The 9,619-nt window shown below is 40.8% G+C and overlaps 1 non-coding gene across 1 annotated transcript; it reads right to left on the bottom strand.

Annotated features, from left to right (window-relative positions):
- Positions 1-98: 98 nt before the first annotated feature.
- LOC120222866 lies at positions 99-230 on the bottom strand. Its single transcript, XR_005526131.1, has one exon. It is a non-coding gene; the product is annotated as a small nucleolar RNA SNORA42/SNORA80 family (small nucleolar RNA).
- Positions 231-9,619: the final 9,389 nt, after the last annotated feature.

Raw genomic sequence — 9,619 nt, 5'->3', positions numbered from 1 at the left:
AGAGACAAAACAACCAAATGAAATGTGTAAGACCTTGTTTGAATCCTGATTTACACAAATAGTTTTTCTTTCTTTTTTTTTTTTTTTTTTTCGTTTCCTACTGTCCAACCCCCCTCAGTGCCCACAGCCCATGGGTCAGGAGGCTGAGCAATGGTTCGGGGCTGTGCTTCCTCTGGCACGGCTCCACTCCGAGAGGCCCATGGACACGGGCCCGCCATCAATCACCGTGCGCTTACACAAATACTTTTACATTTGAGATAACTGGGGAAACAAACACTAACTGGAGATTGATGATATTAAGGGATTTTTAAAAAGTATTCGTGTTGTAGGTTTTTTAAGTCTTCTTTTAGGAACACATACTGAACTGTCGTCTATGGATGAAATGATATTGAGATTTGCTTCAAAATAAGTCAGTGGGGTGAGGAGTGGGAAGAAGAAGGGGGATGGAGACGAAACGAGAATGGTAATGGGATGATGATGAGCACATTGTCTTTATTATTTCACACATTGGACATTTTCTATAATAAAACCTTTTTAGTACACTGCCAGAACTGCTTTAATGCAGAGTCCTTCGCCCCACTCTCAAGATTGTGAGCAGCGGATCTGTCATGGCACCAACAAACGTGTTTCTTCAGGAGTATGCCAGCTCTTCGGTTTTTCTTAGCCCTTCACAGCCTTCTCTCTCTTTTCTCTCATCTACTTGTGCCATCCTGTCTCCAAACACATTGCTTACCTAAGAGCCTCTATTCCAGCAGTATACAAAAAAGGGTGGCCCAACATATATCCTCAGCTAAGACAGATACTGGTCAAGGCGAAAGAGCTGGTTCCTCTGGGGAAGGTGGAGCCAATAAGATTTGAAATGCTGTGTGAGAAGATAAATACAGATCACAGTGTCACCTTAAATTCCAAATTCCAACCCCATCCAGTTGGCAGAGAGCTACTGAGGAGCGCTAGTCAGATTCCACAGCCGTGTCAGGGGTTAACAGTGGAGAGGGAGCTTGTATTTACTTGGTTGTGTTTTCTCAGGTGCGTGTGTGGGAAAGAGGCGGGTCACCATCACTGCTGATCACAGGTGCCTCTCATAACTATTGTCCTCAGTATTAGGGAATTAGCCACAGCCACTTAAAAACTTGCAATAGATAATTAATTGTTGAAAGCATGGATGCACCAACAGCACAGGTGACAAGTAACTGCCAGTAAAGGACACCATCACAGTGAAGAAGATACAAATGGGGTCTGCGTTCTACGTAGGTATCAGACCAAGGTTCACAAGGTCAGCTAAGGTAGCTTGTTCTTGTGGAGGCACCGGCAGACAGCATGTAGTGCTTCTGGTCAAGGCTTTCTCCCTCATTCCAGACCACTCAGTCCATAGTGATCATCCTATAAACTTAGACTTCATCTTCACAGATTCTTTCCTGTTTGCCTTTTCTGTTGTACACTTATATAGATAATTCTCTCTCACCAACTTTTTATGAGGTTATGTTTGCTTTCCCAGTTGAATATTAAGTAGCCTGAAGGCAGAGGCTGCATTTCCTATATTTTTGGTGTTCTCTTCAGCAATAGTTTTAAGTAATGGAGGCTTTTCAAATAAAAACTCTAGCCCACGTATGTATAAAAATGAAGCCATATTGGCGCACCTGGGTGGTGCAGTTGGTTAAGTGTCCAACTCTTGATTTGGGCTCAGGTCATGATCTCATGGTTCAGGCAATCAAGCCCTCCATCAGGCCCACACTGAGTGTGGAGCCTGCTTGGGAGTCTCTCTCCCTCTCTCTGCAGTTCTCTCCTTCTCTCTATCTCTCTGTCTCTCTGTCTCTCTCTCAAAATAAATAAATATTTTTAAAATATTTTTAAAATGAAGCTGTATTAACTGGCACGGTGATGGAAATTCAGAGTCCCCTCTGGCTTCTTATTGCCCCTTGAACATGATGGCAGTTCAGCTGTTCACACAAGCCATCCCTTGCACTAATAAGCTTCCAGCAGATATTTGTGTACTTGAAAAGCCAAAAGAGAAGATGATCACACAACATTGGAGGCTCTAACAGTGCATAAAGTACATACATTTCCATTTCTAAACATTACCCCTTAGCAGATGTGTTTTAAATTTTGCATTTTAAAACTGTAGTTAGAATATGCCTGGAGCAAAGGGGACTGATTCTTTTTTTCATTCTGTACTTTGTTTAATGAACAATCTCTTTGGGGTTTTTTTCTTCCTTTTTTCTTTTCTTTCTCCCTTTTTTTCTTTTCTTTTTTTTTTTTTTTTTTTTTTTTTTTTTTTTTTTTTTAAGTGTAACCCGTCTCTTGGCTAATGAGCTCTGCCTCTCAGTGGAATTGCTAAATGGTAACCATGTTTCTAAATAGTTTCCTTGCCTCTGGCATGAGTCTGTTTCTCCATCACTAGGGTTTCCATGTTCTTCCAAACTAATACAAAGTATAAAGGATAAGTATGCTATTTTATTTTTCTCCCAAAGGACTGCAATTGTTGGTCTGGTAGTATCCGGTGAGTGTGAAATCAGTTTACTTTTAATGCTATAACTGCCTTTTACAGGAAGTTTCCACAAGATTACAACCAGTACAAGGGAAATGAGCAGTCTGTGATTTCCTTTATTTTCAGCATAATCTTAGCAGGGAGGATGCTTACCAGGCCCCACACTACTAAATAAAGCACTTCTCCCTTATCATCATTCTCCCAAATGTACTTGGCATGCTTGTTCCTTGAAGGTTACATCCCATTACAGTAAGTATGAAGGATTGAAATATCTGTTACATAAAATTTCCAAGGCTGCATGCATGCAACAAATTCAATACAACAAAAGAGTCTAAATGATTCCTTGGATTTTGTTTTAAATATGTCATTTGACTTCCCTTTTAGTGAGGAACACTTGGCCATTGTATAGGACTGTAAAACTTGGAAAGCTCTTTAGGAACTTACCTTCCTAACATCCTTGCCCACTAGGTATTGTCATCAATTCCAACTTCTAGAAAGATCAGAGAGGTTAGGTGACTTGCCATAGGTCACACATTAGTAAGAGTGTGGCTAGAGTCCCTTTATTTTCTTCTTAAAATTTTTTTATTTATTTCTGAGAGAGTGAGAGAGAGAGAGAGAGAGAGAGACAGCGTGAGCAGGGGAGGGTCAGAGAGAGAGGGAGACACAGAATCTGAAGACAGGCTCCAGGCTCTGAGCTAGGGGTCAGCACAGAGCCCGATGCGGGGCTCAAACCCACGAACCGTGAGATCATGACCTGAGCTGAAGTCGGACACTTAACCGACTGAGCCACCCAGGCGCCCCTAGAGTCCCTTTAAAAACCCACGTGAGCATGTGTATGCGTGTATGCGTGCATGTGTGTGTTGTGATATTATATCTAACTTCCCGAAGATGAGATCCTTGGTAGGATATTCTTTCTATTTCATTCAAGTCATTACCGTGAATGATGACTTGGCAGGAGAACTGACCTTTAGAACAAGGGAAGATTAAATCTCTTGGCTGTTATCAGCTGTCTTGTGTGGGCCTCAGGTACGTAAATTCTCTTATACTGTCAGTTCCAGAGGCAAAAACATCTGATTGTTTTTTGGTGATGCTAGCATATCTGATGATCCTGGTAGCCACTAGCCACATGTGGCTGTTTAAATGTAAGTTAATGAAATTCAGTAAGGTTAAAAACTTAGTCCTTAGTCATACCAGCTACATTTCAAACACTCAACTGCCATGGATAGTCAATGACTACCATACTGGACTGTTCAGATGTAGAACACTTCCACCATCACAGAATGTTTTTATGGGTACATTCATGTGCAGGTATGTTGCTGTGAACAACACAGGGAGATATCTTGTTATTAATATGGACATCTAACAACCATTATGCTTTCAAATATGTTATTATTGGTTTAAACTGAACATTGCATTCCCTCTTTCATTCAACCTTAGCTACATCTTCACGTCCAACAACTAAGGGTAAAACAAAACAAAAAAAAAAGAGGATAATTTCACAATTAGAGTCTTTGATAAACCGACAGAAGACATCTACACTGAGAAACACTAATGAATTTCTTTATTTACTTAATTTAATAAAAATGCTTTGAATCTCATGTTTAATACTGTAAAACCCTTGCTATTCAAAGCAACAGAGCTTCCCTAGGAGCTTTCTAGAAATGCAAACTCTTGGGCTCCACCCCAGTCCTACTGAATTATAGCCTGCATTTAAACAAGATCCCTAGGTGATTCATCAGCACATTAAAGTTTAAGAAGCCCTGCTGTAAATAATCTCTTTGTGTCTAGTAGTGGCCTTTCCTAACCTGGACTAGGTGTATCTCTTCAGGCTTGCCTGGCCTCCAAGTACACAAAAGTAAGATATTCCCACCATCATCTCCTTCTCCTGCGAAAGAGAATTTTTATTCCTATTTATTTTAGCCTCATCTTTCTGGTCTAGGACGTAGACCACTCAGTGCTTTGCTGCTGCTCCCCCCTAGATCAAGTCTACCACATTCCTCTCCATGGTGTCCCAGGACTGTCTGCCAAGGGACTGTGCCAGTGAGGGCTGCCCCTTTCTGCCCCCTCCCCATTTTCCGCTTTTCCCTCAAATCTCCTTACTTTCCTAAGACACATTCCTTCTTTTTTCCCCACTTTCATTTTCTGACTTTTCTGAATGTTTCACCTCTTTCTACTCTGCAATATCACACTTCCAATTGGGCTGCATCACACTTTGTCAGGCATACATAAAGCCTGGTAGTTTTTTCTACCCAGCCACTCAACGGGTCTTAAAACACTACATTTTTGCCGTAACTTCTATTTGCTCTACTCTAATTTAAAAACAAACAGCATTGGCTCTTCTGGCCCTCTACCTGTGTTGGTACAACTATAAATAAATATAGCTTAGCATTTATAATTCCAACAATACAGAAGTTTAGGTGACCAGGTAGAAGGAGAGCTATAAAGGAAATGTTAAAATTAGAGGGAAAAGATAGCATTTGTTTTTATTATCTGTGTGGTATACCTTTGTATACCATCTTGTGTTACCTAAATGTTTCCTTTTGGCTTTCCATGTCTCCTAGGTATATGGTCAAATTTCAGAGACCAGTAAAAAGGCTGTCGCAATGGTCTACATTAGAGAAAATTACCCCCTCTAGTCAGGGGCTAGAGAGAAGAGGATGGATAAAATACACGTAGGTAAGAGAATATTCAGGACCGTGTTAGGTGCTGAGAGGAAGCCTGCTTTTCAGAAATGTGCAATCTAGCTAGGGAGACATGGAAAACCACAAGGAAACATTTAGAAAATACAAGATGTTAAATGAATAAATGCCATGACAAGTAATAAAAATAACTGCTGTTGTTTTCGACTAATGACACCAATCTTCGTAGCATCCCCAAATATGTCCATTTTGGAATTCTGAGATAGTATCTTTAATAGGTTTGCGTAACAAAATCTAAAAAGACACCGAGTCGAAGAATTCTGTGTTTAGAAATCATTAGATGCTGAAAACTTCAATTCCAGTGACGTCTGGACAATCCTTACCTTACCAGACAGACCTGTTTTCTTTCTGGAAGATTTTAAATCCTAAGAAGACACTGACTGTCCTTCATCCTAGAGAATGCCACCCCCAGCTCTAAAGCTCTTTATCAGGAAGTTAAAACACTTCACACCCTTATTGTCTTCTGGGTCTTAGCCAAGCTTTGTTTATTTCAAGTTTCCTTCCTTTGTTGGATCATCCCCAGCCTTCCTCCGGGGTCCTTTGCCAAGCAGTGCCAAGGACTTAGAACAGTCTCTCTTTACCAGCCTTATTGTCCTTGCTTATTTTAAGTATGTCTCCTGACATTTCCATAGAGCTTTTTAGAACTGACTTGAGAATATAATATTGCTTTCTACACCCTACATTATTGGGTTTAGTCTACATCCTAGAAATGTGGTTATTCGTAAAACATCCCATGATACTATTCATTATTTTAAAAATATTTTTTAATTTTTATTTTTGAAAGAGAGAGAGTGAGAGAGAGAGACAGAGTGTGAGTGGGGGAGGGGCAGAGAGAGAGGGATGCCCAGAATCTGAAGCTGGCTTGAGGCTCTGAGCTGTCAGCACAGAGCCCTATGCAGGACTCAAACCCACAAGCTGTGAGATCATGACCTGGTCTGAAGTCAGATGCTTAAACAACTGGGCCACCCAGGTGCCACCCTCCCCCCGCCCCTTGATACTGTTCTTAACAATGTATTTGTTTAATGCCTATATTTAGTCATCCATTATTTCCAAGTTTTTATAAAACTCCAATGTTCATATGTGTCAAGTTACTTTTGTATAATGACTTATAAAGTGAGATGTCTGGCAGGTGCTTTTTAAATGTTATTATATATGCTACTTGTAATTTATTACTCCAAAAGTACAACTTTTACTTTATATTTTGAATTTATATCTCTGAAGCTCCTATTCATTCAAATATAAAAGTGACATTAGAGATTTGGCCAAACTTCCCTTCAAATGCATGAATTCTATTTATGTATGATCCCAGTTTGATTTTCTTTTACTTTTCACATATCTACAATGTCAAATTTCCTTGGAAATCACTTGGATTTAACTCATTTAACTCCAACCAAGAAATTAATCATTTCTTGGTTTTTTTATGCTTTTTCATGGTGTTCATTTCCAATATTGATCCCCCTTTACAAAACCAAAAGGACTTAGGAAAGGAGAGAGAGAACTTTCAGAAAACTATCATTAGAATTTATTAGGAGCAGGGGCGCCTGGGTGGCTTAGTCGGTTAAGCGTCCGACTTTCGCTTAGGTCATGATCTCGCGGTTCGTGGGTTCGAGCCCCGCGTCGGGCTCTGTGCTGACTGCCAGCTCAGAGCCTGGAGCCTGTTTCAGTCTGTGACTCCCTCTCTCTCTGACCCTCCCCTGCTCACGCTGTCTCTCTCTCTCTCTCCTAGAAATAAATTAAAAAAAACATTAAAAAAAAAAAAAAGAATTTATTAGGAGCAGTCCTTGGGTGCAGCTCTCAAGGGCTCCATCTTTGATGAAGTCACAGAAGATAACTCTACCAGAAGAATTCATTAACTAATTAGTTAATTAAATATGCCAAGCTCAGTACTAGAGATGACATGAAAGCAGTACTTGTCTTCAAGGAACTCATGTCTAGTGAAGATGTAAATAGGTAAATTGCCATTTTCCATGGTAAGTGCTATAAGTGTTATAAATGAAGTGCTCTAGGGGCACCTGAGTGGCTCAGTCAGTTAAGCATCCGACTTCAGCTCAGGTTATGATCTCGCCAACCATGAGTTTGAGCCCTGTGTTGGGCTCTGTGCTGACAGCTCAGAGCCTGGAGCCTGCTTCCAATTCTGTGTCTCCCTCTCTCTGACTGTCCCCCTCTCACACCTGTTTCTCTCTCTCTCTCTCTCAAAAGTAAATATTCTAAAAAAGAAAGAAAGAAAGGTGCTATAGGAGCAATTCATTTGCCTCACATAAAATGGAGGATTAACAATAGGAGAGCATTTAGGAAGAAACTTATTTTCTCCATTTTGTGTACAGAAGAACCCAGTTATATTCTACCGTGTTTCTCCCCTGTGTGTCTATTATACCGCACACTCCAATTTTGGGTACCAAATGGGTGGAGGCTTTTCCCCATGCCAAGTATTTCCCTGCAACACCAGCTAACTGGGCATCCTATACTTTAACTTACTTCTTATACCATCTAACCGGAGATGGTATCAGATTCCACAGGTTAAAGCCTCAGGGTCATAAAACTGCCCCTCACCCCGCCCCCATCGCTGCCCTCACTTTAGTCTCAACTTCAGAAGACCATGGCTTCTAACCAACAGACCATAGATCAGAGATTCCGACAGCCCTCTCCTCAGGTTTGATTAACTTGCTAGAGTGGCTCCCAGAACTCAGGGAAACATTTACTTACATTTACCAATTTCTTGTTAAAAGGATATGCTAAAGGATACAGGTGAACATCCAAATGGAAGAGATGATTAGGGCAAGGTATGTGGGAATGGGTATGGAGCTAACATGCCCTCTCTAGGCACACCATTCTCCCAGCACCTACGTGTGTTCACCAACCTGGACGCTTTCTGAGCCCCCTACTCGTGGGATTTTATGGAGATTTCCTCACGTAGACAGGATCAATTATTAACTCGGTTGCTAACCCCTCTCCTCTCTGTGGAGAATAAGAGGTGGTGCTGAAAAATTCCAAGCTTCTAATCATGACTCGGTCTCTCTGATGACCAGATCCCATCCAGGAGCCATCTGGGAACCCACCCCGAGTCACCTCATTAGAACAAAAGATGCTCCACGTGCTCTTATCACTTAGGAATTTATATGGGTTTCAGGAGGTCTGTGTCAGGGACGGGGTCAAAGACAAATGTTAGAACAAGAGGTGCTCCTAAGGTTTTTATCACTTAGGAAATTACAAGGGTTTTAGCAGTTCTGTGCCCGGAACTGGGGGCAGAGACCAATATACGTATTCTCTATTTTTTCATAATGAGTAACTGTAAAACATTATTGTGAAACATAAACAAGAACAATGGAATGAAAAACCATCCTTGAAAACGGCTTCACCCATGTGTTCAAGGAGAGTGTGAGTAGGAAAAACAAAATGCTGATGACTGTTTATTTGTATAACTTCAACCTCCAAAGAGACAATTGCAGCTAAGAGAGATTTGATCAATGTTTGTTTTTTTTTTTTTTTTTTTGCACACTTTTATATAACAACAAGGTCAGAATGCTGAAGATGAAGCCCCATGAGGATGAAGTGCTCACAGCTACTCCCCAGCCCTCAGCCTTTTTAAAGCTGTTACCCCTTTCACCGATACCTATCGTCATTTTCCTGGGGAGAATGTCTGATACTACACAGTTATCTGATGGATGTTTATGTGGCTGGCTTATTGATTTTCAGTTATGTTTTCTGGCAGTTTTAAATTTTATTTATTTATTTTAAATTTTAGAGAGAAAGTGCAAGTGGAGATGATGGGCAGAGAGAGAGAGAGAGGACCTTTAGCACGTTTCAGCACAGAACCCGACACAGGGCCCGATCCCACAACTCTGGGATCATGACCTGAGTCCAAATCAAAAGTCGGACACTCAACCAACTGAGCCACCCAGGTGCCCCTGGCAGTTATTTATTGCACAGGCCCTGTTGGTTTATTTCAGCAATCTACTAATTAGTGCCTAAATGCTGTGAAAAAATAATCTTTCACATAATGCACTTTGTTTTGATTCCCAGCTCAATAGCTGTCTGTGGTTGCTTTTTGTATATACTAAATGCCCAGCACCGCCTGTCTGATTCTTACCTCACCATCCCAATGTCATTCCCACTGGGCTTTCCATTTCTCTTGTCTCTTCTGAATGCATGTACAAATTCAATACTTGGACATTTTTGGTGTGTTTCTTTTATTCCATGAGGACTTCTTAGGCTCCTAGTATATGTTCTGAATATCAAATTGAGAAAACAGAGGAGCTTTGCTTTCTAAGATCTTTTATCTTTCCAGAAGTTCTAGTATTGTACCCTCAACAATATTGACAGATAGAAGTTGCCCATTGCCTTCCCAAAATATGAAGGCAATTGACCTCAGGTCATGAAGGACCAAATATGAAGGATGACCTCAGGTGAATCTGGGTCATCATACACAATTAAAAAC

Source organism: Hyaena hyaena, unplaced genomic scaffold (genome assembly GCF_003009895.1).
Source record: "Hyaena hyaena isolate Hyena2069 unplaced genomic scaffold, ASM300989v1 scaffold_918, whole genome shotgun sequence".
In the NCBI taxonomy this organism is placed as follows: domain Eukaryota; kingdom Metazoa; phylum Chordata; class Mammalia; order Carnivora; family Hyaenidae; genus Hyaena; species Hyaena hyaena.
The sequence above is the reverse complement of the archived record's forward strand: the minus strand, read 5'-3'. Positions and strand labels throughout refer to the sequence as shown.